Source organism: Osmerus mordax, chromosome 8, assembly GCF_038355195.1.
Source record: "Osmerus mordax isolate fOsmMor3 chromosome 8, fOsmMor3.pri, whole genome shotgun sequence".
Taxonomy (NCBI): domain Eukaryota; kingdom Metazoa; phylum Chordata; class Actinopteri; order Osmeriformes; family Osmeridae; genus Osmerus; species Osmerus mordax.
In genome coordinates, this window is record NC_090057.1 from 19,250,352 (window position 1) to 19,264,010 (window position 13,659).

A 13,659-nucleotide genomic window follows, 5' to 3' on the forward strand; every position below is an offset into this window, starting at 1 on the left:
ATAATAAAAATAAGCAGTATTCTCTGCTCTCAAACGCTGGGGGCGTGTGCGCTGAAGCCACCGTCACTCGCTGGAAAGCTGCGTCTCTCTCAACTGTCAAATACAGCCCCGTTCACCAGTAACAGCGGATTATCAGTGAATCCCAGTTGTGTCAGATGAAAGTTTGTAAAACTTCTCATATGCTCTCTCTCTTTCGCTCCATGGGGCCGAAAATCAAGATGTTCCACTTAGCGCTCCCCCTAGAGGCCTGGACAACTTCCGTTGTGAAAACTATATGCAGCGTTTTTGGTTTGCGTGCTTTCGTTTTTGCAATGCGTTTATGTATTTGCAGCGTTTTTGGTTTGCGTGCTTTCGTTTTAGCAATTTGGTTGTGTTTTGTGTATTTGCAGCGCGTTTGCTGAATGCTGCGCATGTGTTGTCAAAATCATGAAATTGTTTTCTTAACCCTTGTGTTCTCTTCGGGTCATTCTGACCCATCAGTCATTGTGACCCACCGTCGTATTGCGACAACTTTACCGCATACAAAAACAAAGTGAAGCATTTTCTTTTAACTGTCGGGCTGTCTCAGACCCCCCACATTGCGAAAGTTAAAAGAAAATGCTATTTATTTGTTTTTGTATTGGGTAAAATTGGGTAAACACAACAATGGTTCGTTGTGAATCTTTGGGTCATGTGACCCGAAGGCAGCACAAGGGTTAATTTGCTTGTGTTTTGTCTATTTGCATGTGTTTTCTTAATTTGCAGCGCGTTTTACATGTCGGCCACCGTAGGTATTCGCTTACAAAGGGTATGGTAAGAGCCTGGTAACACCATGGAAACAAACACGGCTTCCTTTTACAGTCCAGTTTCATATTACTTACTGAGTAAATAGCCATGTTTTACCTGGTATCGCCTCGGAACGTATAGTACAAGTTCATACTAAGGGTAACGTTGACAAAGTGGTATTCGCTTACAAAGGGTATGGTAAGAGCCTGGTAACACCATGGAAACAAACACAGCTTCCTTTTACAGTCCAGTTTTAGATTACTTACTGAGTAAATAGTCCAAACATGCGCAAGAACATACCCAGTATCCAAAAAGATATACCATGACAGTAGAGGAAAACTCTTCCCGCAGAGGTAGGTAGCTATACCAGCCAAGTAAATGAGGCCATCATCGATAAATGTATCTGAAAAGGTATTTTATTGTAAAGTACTATCTTATCTTCTCATTAGACGTGGACTGTTACCGACATAAACCTTAGGTAACTGCAGGGTAATAGTAGAGTGTTTTGTTCGTAATTCTGCTGGAGCTTGGCTGTCTTTACCTAATTAGCAGTGGTATTTACCCAATAACACATTATAATTTACCATATATATCTCCCGTAGTTACCAACTTACTACCAGCGGTATTTAAAGATCCTGTAAAGTAAATTCCATGTTTTGCTTCTAAGTACATTATATACGTGTGAAATGAGTTCCTGAAAGCATGTGCAAAGCGCTAAGACTTTGTCACACTGAAATGTGGAGTTAAATCAAAGAACAGTTTCTCTTCCGTATTCAGATCAGGTTTTAATGGGCGGAGCCAAAAAATGCCCTATCTACGTCATTTTGCCCTATCGACGCCAGATCACTGAACGGCTCCTCCTGCTGTACTGTTATTGTAGCTTACATCGGCTAGCTAGCTTCAGGATGTCTCCCACCACCCGCAACTGCATCTTCCCTGGATGCAAGAAATCCGGCTGCGCTGCAACGCCATTTAAGTTCCCTATTGATAATGAAAGGAAAAATAGGTGGATAGATTTTGTGAAGAGCTACGCTCATGGAAAGCTTCGGATAAACTCCAACAGCCGCCTCTGCACTGACCATTTCACGGCGGACAGTTTTAACATGGACCAGAGACAGACAGGGTTCACCAACACACGGCTTGTCTTGCAGCGCTGAGCCGTACCGAGCATCGCCCCTCCGGCCGTTCATCCTCCGGTTGCACCTGGACCATCCACCGCCGCCAGCAGTTCATCACTCAGTTCTGTGTGCTTGTTATAATTATACTAGATAACTTTTCCAGAGGTATCTCTGCTATGAGTTAGTGCAAACCGCTAAATTGATATTAGGCTACTCGGTGTAGAATGATGGTATTTTGGTGATATGGTAGCTAATGTGTTAGAAGTAGCCTAGTTGGAGAGCTCACTGTCTGCTGTCTGGTGTCCATTTTTACTGTTACAGCTCAGGGGAACATTTCATTTATATGCATCTGTATATATGTGTTTCACTCATTGAACAAATAAATTCTAATTCTATACGGTTTTGTTCGGCTTGACATAGCGTCCATTATCTGGGTCGGAGGTAGGCACTAGGCAGCGAGGGGCGGAGGTTCAGCTCCTTCAGGCGACACGCCCCCCCAATCTCAAGCAGAGAAGACTGCTGATTTTTTCACGATTTCAAAGTCTAATTTAACATACTTGTCGGTGTTATTTTTTCATTCGAATTTGGATGGGTAGTTAATAACACATTATTCTGTGGTGTGGCGAACTTAAAACTCGTTTCCAGGTCCACTTTACAGGATCTTTAAATAGTAATATTTATAAGTTTCCAGGTAAATACTAAGTTTTGTCTTCTGTCTTTACCTAATTAGGACCAGTGAAAATTACCCAGTAATGACCAGAACGTTAGTATTTAGTTAATGGGTAAATACTTCGAATTATCTAGGTATTTACCACCTTGGTACCAATCGGTAATACCCAATAATACAGAAAATATACCCAATAATGACCAGCACGTTAGTATTTAGTTAATGGGTAAATACTTCGAATTATCTAGGTATTTACCACCTTGGTACCAATCGGTAATACCCAATAATACAGAAAATATACCCAGTAATGACCAGCATGTTAGTATTTAGTTAATGGGTAAATACTTCGAATTATCTAGATATTTACCACCTTGGTACCAATCGGTAATACCCAATAAAGCACATAACATACCCTTTACTTTCTATGTAAATACCTAGTACTTAAGGGACTGTAAAAGGAAGGGTTACTGTGCTTTCTTGGTGAGGGAGCTGATGTTCAGTTCCCACTTGAGGTCCTGGGAGAGGATAGTGCCCAGGAAGCGGAAGGACTCCACAGTGTTGACTGGGGAGTCACACAGGGTGATGGGGGTGAGTGGGGCTGTGTTCCTCCTGAAGTCCACAACCATCTCCACTGTCTTATGAACATTGAGTTCTAAGTTGTTCTGGCTGCACCAGGTCACCAGGTTGGCCGCTTCCCACCTATAATCAGACTCGTCTCCACCAGAGATGAGCCCAATAAGGGTGGTGTCGTCCGCAAACTTCAGGAGTTTGACGGACGGATGACTGGAGGTGCAACTGTTGGTGTACAGGGAGAAGAGCAGAGGAGAAAGGACGCAGCCCTGAGGTGATCCGGTGCTGATGGACCGGGAGTCAGAGACTTGTGTTCCCAGCTTAACGCACTGCTTCCTGTCAGACAGGAAGTCTGTGATCCACCTGCAGGTGGAATCAGGCACGTTCAGCTGGGAGAGCTTGTCCTGAAGCAGGGCGGGGATGATGGTATTGAAGGCAGAGCTGAAGTCCACAAACAGGATCCTGGCATAGGATGCTGGGGAGTCCAGGTGCTGTAGGGTGAAGTGGAGGGCCATGTTAACTGCATCGTCCACAGACCTGTTGGCTCTGTAGGCAAACTGCAGGGGGTCCAGTAGAGGGTCAGTGATGGATTTAAGGTGTGCCAGCACCAGGCGCTCGAAAGACTTCATTACCACAGAGGTCAGGGCGACGGGTCTGTAGTCATTATGTCCTGTTGGCCTTGGCTTTTTGGGCACAGGGATTATGGTGGAGGACTTGAGACAGGCTGGCACATGGCATGTCTCAAGGGAGGTGTTAAAGATGTAGGTAAACACCGGAGACAGCTGGTCAGCGCAGTGCTTGAGGGTGGCTGGAGAGACACAATTCGTAGCCCGACATTAAAAACATTTATAGTCGGTTGACTGATCGCGTTGTTGTACCCAGTCAAAGGAATAAACACACAGGAACATCATGAACATTCAATTGTCTTGCCAGTTATCCTGGCAAAACATGTAGCATAATGTTCTTTATTTATTGCCAGGACACGGTCCAAGTAGCCTAGGTATACATAACATTGAAAGCTAATTCGTTTGGAATTTCTAGGCTATTGATGTTACATGTTGATGTTCAGCCTATTCAATTTAACAACTTCAGAAGGACAAGACAGGCAGTACACTGTTATCCTTATTTAAGTTGCTTGTCACTGCCTGAAGTGCCTACTTATCCATCTATTCTTCCTATGAACCCGGTTATGACTGCTTTAAACAAGCACCGGTTGGCTACACACCTCATGCCGGGCTTTTACAGATGTGTGTATTGGCACTTTGAAAGGTTTGAATTATTATATCCACATATCAATGTATAATTATTAAATCCACTGCAACAATAGGACAAAGGAACACCAACAAAATGTGAATAGCCTACAAACAATAAGCATACTACTGTAGTATAACTGTAACAGGCTAGAGGCAATTCTAGGTGGTCGTAGCACTCTATCTAACCACTCGTTCAGGTGCTTTCTCGAGTGTTTGCAACCAACTACCGCACACGTCGTTCCCGAACCACTTTTCTTCATGTTGTAAATTGTATATCCTCTTTGTCACTGCGATATCAGTGCTTTGTCGGCACAACGGAGCTAGCTAGCAAAACAAACCCAGCCCGCCAGAACGGAAGTGAATTGCATCGAAGGGAGGAGTTTAGGAAGTAGAGCGGAAACGGCTCATACACTTGTCTATATAAACAGATTTATTAACTTTTGAGAACGTCTTCTGGACCAATAGGAACAGCGTATTGGTCCAATTATTACACTAGTATATAAGAAACCCATTTTAACAGCGTAAGTTTTGTTATTGCGGGATTTACGTTCTTTATGGCCTAGCAAACTTTGTCGTTTTTTTCACATGCTGTAGCAACAACTACTGACGTTTGAAAAACTACAACACCACACCGGATCTAGCCAGATCGGAAACAAAACAACAGGCACGCCGCACACACTTGTTTGGGCTTGCGAGCCGGCTGAAGAGTAGTAGGCTAACGTTACGTTTTGAGTGGATGGCGAGCACGAGACGCCGAAATGGATGCCAATAAGATTCTTTAAGTTTACTTTTAAAAAGTTGCCAAATGGTTCCATTGACATGACCAAAGTGATCTGTGTGTTTAGTCGTTTAGAACTAGCTATCATCGCAGCACGCCCAGTCTGAAATACCACTTGATGGCCAAGCACACAGCTGATGCAAATGATTCGCCCCCTCGTCAAAGCCAGGCGATTGCAATGTTGTTTTCAATTTAAAAAAAATTTGGACTAAAACTAACCAACCTGATCCACTTTTCCATGTTGATAAGAGCATTACAATGAGAAAAAATAATGGACAAAAAGAAATCAAGGGACATTTAGAATAGATAAAAATGTACGATTAATTGCGATTAACCGCAAGTTAATGCCATTAAAGCGATTAATCTCGATTAAATATTTTAATCGTTTGACAGCACTAATATAAATATATATCAATTTATATATATATAAACTATACCTATTAGGAAGGCTATATTTATACACTACCAGAGCTGCTTCAAGGTCATCCATCATCATCATACTCATACTCTAACTTTCACCTACTACAGATATGCCATCACACCCCCACCCCCATCCAACGCCTTCGCCTGCTTGTTCCCCCAGGGTGGCTGGTGGGTCTGTGTCCAGCGCCTACTATGGCTGCAGGTCCAGATGCTGCTTGTCTACCCCACCCCCCTCCCCGTTGCAAGTCATGTGTTTCTTTAATGTACAATGTATGTGCTTATATGCTGAGGTGTTTTTTGCCTGTTCCCACACTGTACTCCTCTGGGAGCATAGTCTGGGGGTTGCCTTTTTTCTCCCATCTCCTCATCTTATAATGAAACTTTCTAGATGGCGCCGATAATGGCTGCCTCGGTAGGCACCTTCCTGCCAAAGTAAATTCCTTGTCTGTGCAAACTTTCATGGCGAATAAAAAACCATTCTGATCCTGCTGGACCTGCAGCATTTGATACGGTCAACCATCAGATCCTGCTCACTAGACTTTCTGAGATGGGCATCTCTGGCACTGCACTTCAGTGGATCTCATCCTACCTGTTGGGAAGATCCTAACAGGTCTCCTGGGGAGGCAAAGTGTCAGCCCCCCGCCAGCTCTCCACTGGTGTCCCACAGAGCTCTGTCCTTGGACCCCTCCTCTTCTCCCTGTACACCACCTCACTTGGACCGATCATCACCTTCCATGGCTTCTCCTACCACTGCTACGCTGACGACACGCAGCTGTACCTGTTGTTCCCCCTGACTGATCTAGGGATCTCAGCCAGAATCGAGACCTGCCTCACAGACATCTCCCCCTGGATGACCAAGCACCACCTCCAGCTGAACCTTGCCAAAACAGAACTTCTCATCATCCGGGCCAAACTCTCCATCTCCCACGATCTCTCAATCACCCTGGGATCTGTGACGGTAACCCCTTCCTCTGCCAGGAACCTCGGGGGTTACCATGGATGACCAACTCTCCCTCATGGCCCACATTGCTGCAGTCTCCCGGTCATGTAGATTCACCCTCTACAACATCAGGAAGATCAGGAGATACATGTCTGAGCATTCCACCCAGATGCTAGTCCAAGCACTTGCCCTCTCCAAGTTGGACTACTGCAACTCGCTTCTCACCGGTCTCCCAGCATGCGCAACCCGCCCTCTCCAGAGGATTCAGAACGCAGAAGCCCGCCTGGTCTTCAACCTACCCAGACGCTCCCATGTTACCCTGTTCATCCTTCACTGGCTACCCATCACAGCCCGTATAAGATTCAAGACCCTGGTACTGACCTTCCGAGCGGTGAACGGGACTGCACCTGCCTGCATCCAGTCACACCCCCACCTGCCACCTTCGGTCTTCTGACAACCGTCTGGTGGTCCCACCTCTCAAGAGCGCCTGCTCCCAACCCAAGCTCTTCTCCTATCTGGCCCCCTAATGGTGGAATCATCTCCCCACATCCATTAGTAGGGATGGGTATCGAGTGAACCGATTCCTTGAAATCGTCAGCCAAATTCTTTAACGATTCTCTGTGCCGTTGCGCATGCGCAAACTTTTTATTGTTTATTCAGACTGCAGCAAACATGGCAACTAGGCATAAGCGTTCTAAAGTTTGGTTGTATTTCACACGACAAAATGACAACAACGCCACTTGTAACGTGTGTAAAAAGTCTATTTTGTCGAATGGAGGAAATACAACAAATATGAAGATGCATTTGAACACACTTGTTGGTTAGTCGTAACTGATTTATCTACTTGTACTCGCTGTAAATTATATTATTATATATAATTATTATTATGTTGCTTGCTTTCCTACAGGTACACTCTTGCACTTTTGAGGTTCATGTTTTTTAATTTGTAATATGTTTAACAACAACTCTTATGTTTCTTCCCATTGGCACTTATTTGCTTTTCACAATGTATGCTTCATGTTTTGGTATCTCGTTGTTTATGATCATTGACCTATGCACTTTGGTGCAAAGCTCCCTCTTGGAAGTCGCTTTGGATAAGTGTCTGCTAAATGAATAAATGTAAATATATTAAACTTTGTCTGAATAAGAGAAGGCTCGCATAAGGGAGCCCTTGCGACATCTGCTGATAGAAAAGAGAATTGCAGCGTTGAAATGCAGGTAAGAAAATGGCTGAACGTGCACCTGGCAGCTATTTAACCCTCGTGCTGCCTTCGGGTCACATGACCCAAAGGTTCATAACGAACCATCGTTGTGTTTACCCAATTTTACCCAATACAAAAACAAATAAAAATAATTTTATTTTAACCTTCGCAATGTGGGGGGTCTGAGACAGCCCAACGGTTAAAAGAAAATGCTTCACTTTGTTTTTGTATGCGGTAAAGTTGTGGCAATACGACGGTGGGTCACAATGACTGATGGGTCAGAATGACCCGAAGATAACACAAGGGTTAACAGTAAACAGGAGTGAAATAGCCTTAAATTAGCTTTTCCTGGTGTGATTTTGAAAAAATTATAATACTGGGTGATAAAACACATGTCTAGGAAAAGTCAAGTACGCAGGGTCCTGGAACTTGATCGAGTGCGAAGATTATAATTGTTTTGTAACTGGGTTCTAGTGTTCTTTGCTTTTAGTGTAATGTAGAAAGTACATTTATTCCATTCTTTCAGCAGTCAGTTAAAATAAAATGTTTACAAATATACAAATTTATTGAAAGTTACATTGTGCTTTTTGATATATTAGTTGGTATTTTATTTTACAAATGTATTTAAATATATTGTGCTTGGTTAGTATTAAAGTGTGCTGGAATTTAATGTTGTTGTTGTTCAATAAATATTTTTAAATGATAGTTTTGTAATTGATTGAAAAGCAAGACCAAAAAGTAAAAAGCACATTTAGGATATAACATATATAACAGGATATTGCATAATGTATGCAATGGCGAAAAAAAAAGAAAAAAAAAAAGAAAACTGCGAATAACCATGTTCGGTTTTGGCCAAGGAATTTCAGTTAAGTGCATCCCTAATATTAATTATAGAGTATTTATTGATTAAAAAAATAAAAAATCTTTTAGATTAAAGTTCCTGTAAAGTGGAATTGAAAACGAGTTTTAAGTTCACCACACCACAGAAGAATGTGTTATTAACTACCCATCCAAATTCGAATGAAAAAAAACTTGTGAGAAAATCAGCACTCTTCTCTGCTTGAGACTGGGGGGGCGTGTCACCTGAAGGAGCTGAAGCTCCGCCCCTCGCTGCCTACCTAAGACCCAGATAATGGATGCTACGTCAAGCCGAACAAAACAGTATAGAATTAGAATGTATTTGTTCAATGAGTGAAATATACAGATGCATATAAATGAAATGTTCCCCTTAGCTGTAACACAGGAGTAAAAATGGACACCAGAGACAGCAGACAGAGAGCTCTCCAACTACTTCTAGCAGATTATACCATTTCACCAAAATACCATCATTCTACACCGAGTAGCCTAATATCAAGTTAGCGGTTTGCACTAATTATAGCAGAGATACCTCTGGAAAAGTTATCTAGTATAATTATAACAAGCACACAGAACTGAGTGATGAACTGCTGGCGGCGGTGGATGGTCCAGGTGTGACCGGAGGAGGAACGGCCGGGAGGGCGATGCTCGGGAGGGCGATGCTCGGTACGGCTCCGCGCTGCAAGAGAAGCCGTGTGTCCCTGAACCCCGTCTGTCTCTGGTCCATGTTAAAACTATCCGCCGTGAAATGTTCATTGCAGAGGCGGCTGTTGGAGTTTATCCGAAGCTCTGCATCAGCGTGGCTCTTCACAAAAGCAATCCACCTATTTTTCCTTTCCTCATCAATAGGGAAATTAAATAGCGTTGCAGCGCAGCTGAAGTTCTTGCATCCAGGGAAGATGCAGTTGCGGGTGGAGGAAGATACAATAGCTACAATAACAGTACAGCAGGAGGAACCATTCGGTGATCTGATGTAGATGGGTCAAAATGACGTAGATGGGTCAAAATGACCCATCTATGTCTAACTCCACATTTCAATGCGACAACGTTTTCGCGCTTTGCACATGCTTTTAGGAACTCATTTCACACATATATATAATGTACTGTGAATTAAATCATGGAATTTGCTTTACAGGATCTTTAAAAAAAGATTTAAAATCAAAATCTGTTGGAAAAATATATCTTTTAATTTTAGAGTAAGCAGCAGTGACAAATGAGCGCAAATGTAATGACTGTGAGCACACAAGGGTAATCTAGGAGAGAAATAGGTGTGCTTTCAGCGCTTGCTGGACTGTGTCTCTGCTCGCTCTACATACTTTCTGTGTTCACTAGCCTGTGCCACTGCTCTCTCGGGCTTTTGTCTACTTGCCCTACAGCTGTTCTTTGCACATATGAATTGTGGCACTGAATTGACGCCATAGATGCCAATGACGCCTCATTCTCTCAGAGTGGCTTGGCTGGGGATGGGCTGTTTGCTTTGGAGTATTACAGGTATTCAGTAAATTGGCACATTTCTGTGACAATATGAATTTGGTGGAATTGGATAAACCTTGGTAATGACATAATCCCTGCTGTGGCGTGGATAAATGTCGTACTCAGGCATCTTAATAAATTATTCTCGTAATTCCTGTTAATTTCCTCCCTGGGAGGGACAACACAGATTTACAGTTGGGTCTTAAATGTTCCAGTAGGGACATATGCATATTCACTCATATGTGGGCGTGAGTGTGAATACATAATAGTGCAGGATAAAAGGATTTGCCCTTTGTTCTTTTGTCATTAAATTCTGTTACCATGCAAATAATGTGAGACCAGAGCTCAAGGCTGCATGTCCTCCAGAATATCTACAGTAAAACTGCATCCATCGCTCCAGACTCCCCGGTTACAACAAGCACTACGAAATTGAAACTTCCATGAGGAGGCCAACAATAGGTAACTTTAGAGAGAGAATAGGAAAATATGCTGTTTTCTAGTGATGGGAAGTTCGGATAATTTTACTGACTCGGTTCTTTGAATCTCGTTCAGTAAATTGAACAAATCTTTTTTCGAGTCATTCGTTCATTTCAATGGGGGTGGGGGGGTTGTTGCTCACAATTTTATAGCCAATTCCCTGGCCTAAATGAGGCCTATTTTAAAAGAAATTCATGCATTATAATAATGCATCATGACAGTTTGTATGATTTTAAATGGTCATTTCATTTAATTATCGCGGCAAGCAATTACACTAAACTGTCAGTAAAGTACAAAAAAGTTTAAATAACAAAACCTGTAATTATTACTTGTGAACGGATATCATTCACGTCTTACTAAACCTAGTCACGCTAAAGTGAATGAGGTAAACAAATACAGTCAGGTCCATAAATATTTGGACATTGACACAATTTTCATCATTTTGGCTCTGTATACCACCACAATGGATTTGAAATGAAACAATCAAGATGTGCTTTAAGTGCAGACTTTCAGCTTTAATTTCAGGGTATTTACATCCAAATAAGGTGAACGGTGTAGGAATTACAACACATTATATATGTGCCCCCCCTTTTTAAGGGACCAAAAATAATTGGACAAACTAACATAATCATAAATCTAATTGTCACTTTTATTACTTGGTTGCAAATCCTTTGCAGTCAATGACAGCCTGAAGTCTGGAACCCATAGACATCACCAGACGCTGGGTTTCGTCCCTGGTGATGCTCTGCCAGGCCTCTACTGCAACTGTCTTCAGTTCCTGCTTCTTCTTGGGGCATTTTCCCTTCAGTTTTGTCTTTAGCAAGTGAAATGCATGCTCAATTGGATTTAGGTCAGGTGATTGACTTGGCCATTGCAGAACATTCCACTTCTTTGCCTTAAAAAACTATTTGGTTGCTTTCGCAGTATGCTTCGGGTCATTGTCCATCTGCACTGTGAAGCGCCGTCCTATGAGTTCTGAAGCATTTGGCTGAATCTGAGCAGATAATATTGCCCGAAACACTTCAGAATTCATCCTACTGCTTTTGTCAGCAGTCACATCATCGATAAATACAAGGGAACCAGTTCCATTGGCAGCCATACATGCCCACGCCATAACACTACCTCCACCATGCTTCACTGATGAGGTGGTATGCTTTGGATCATGAGCAGTTCCTTCCCTTCTCCATACTCTTCTCTTCCCATCATTCTGGTACAAGTTGATCTTGGTCTCATCTGTCCATAGGATGTTGTTCCAGAACTGTACAGGCTCTTTTAGATGTTTTTTGGCAAACTCTAATCTGGTCTTCCTGGTTTTGAGACTCACTAATGGTTTACATCATGTGGTGAACCCTCTGTATTTACTCTGGTGAAGTCTTCTCTTAATTGTTGACTTTGACACAGATACGCCTACCTCCTGGAGAGTGTTCTTGATCTGGCCAACTGTTGTGAAGGGGTTTTTCTTCACCAGGGAAAGAATTCTTCTGTCATCCACCACAGTTGTTTTCCGTGGTCTTCCGGGTCTTTTGGTGTTGCTGAGCTCACCAGTGCGTTCTTTCTTTTTAAGAATGTACCAAACAGTTGATTTGGCCACACCTAATGTTTTTGCTATCTCTCTGATAGGTTTGTTTTGATTTTTCAGCCTAACGATGGCTTGCTTCACTGATGGTGACAGCTCTTTGGACTTCATATTGAGAGTTGACAGCAACAGATTCCAAACACAAATACCATACTTGAAATGAACTCTAGACCTTTTATCTGCTCCTTGTCAATGAAATAACGAACTCCCTTTATGAGGGAATAACATACACCTGGCCATGGAACAGCTGAGCAGCCAATTGTCCAATTACTTTTGGTCCCTTAAATAGGGGGGGGCCACGTATCAAATGTGTTGTAATTCCTACACCGTTCACCTGATTTGGATGTAAATACCCTGAAATTAAAGCTGAAAGTCTGCACTTAAAGCACATCTTGATTGTTTCATTTCAAATCCATTGTGGTGGTATACAGAGCCAAAATGATGAAAATTGTGTCAATGTCCAAATATTTATGGACCTGACTGTACTTTCTGTTTCTTCTTCTGAGCCTATGCAGGTCACGTGAAAAATGATCCAAAGACCCGTACCCGAAGACCCAGTCAAAATGAACGAATCATTTCTGTTTCCTCTAGCTACCAGTACTGAGCCTATGCAGGTCACGTGAAAAATGATCCAAAGACTCGTACCCGGCAGATGAACGAATCGTTCACCTCCCAACCGTGTCTTCGGATCAATGTTTCGTTCTTCTGACGACCGAGTCTTCAGATCAATGTTTCGTTTTTCTGCCAACCGAGTCTTCGGATCAATGATTCGTTCATCTGCTGGGTATGATTCTTTGGATCATTTTCACGTGACCTGCATGACGTGAATGATATTCGTTCACAAGTGATAATTATAGGTTTTGTTATTTTAACTTATTTATTTTTTTCTCGGCCACAAGAAAATGAACGAATCGCTCTGAGACTACTCGTTACTCCCGAGTCATACTAATGATTCGTTCAAAATGAACGAATCGTTCACGAACAACACATCACTACTGTTTTCAGCTAAATAGAATCTGAAACCTCAAGGATGACCAGAGGAGAGGTAATAAACACACATACAGTTTGGATTGAGCCAGATACATATATGCACAAAAACGCTCTTCAATGCACAATCAAATCAACACATTTACATTTATTCATTTAGCAGACGCTTTTATCCAAAGCGACTTCCAAGAGAGAGCTTTACAAAGTGCATAGGTGACTGATCATAACAACAAGATAGCCAAAAAAACATTGCGAGTAGCCAAAACATGAAGCACACATTGTGAACAACCAAAGTAAGTGCCAAAGGGAAGAACCATAAGAGCATGTAGTTAAACAAGTTACAATTAAACAACATGAACCGCTATAAGAGCAAGTGTACCTGTGGAAAAAAGCAAGCAACAGTAATAAAAACAATATATCACAGCGAGAACAAAAATTTAAAACAGTTACCACTAACCACAAGAGCAACAAGTCTCTAAGAAAGAGTCATTGTGATCCTTGAGGAAACTAACATCGGGTCAAGCGAACCATTCCTAAGTACCGTTGTACTCCCCTAACACAAAGACGTATGAAAG

General features: G+C 42.3%; 1 pseudogene; it reads left to right on the forward strand.

Moving 5' to 3' along the window:
* The first annotated feature begins 1,087 nt into the window (after positions 1-1,087).
* On the forward strand, positions 1,088-7,125 carry LOC136948158 (uncharacterized; annotated as a pseudogene).
* Positions 7,126-13,659: the final 6,534 nt, after the last annotated feature.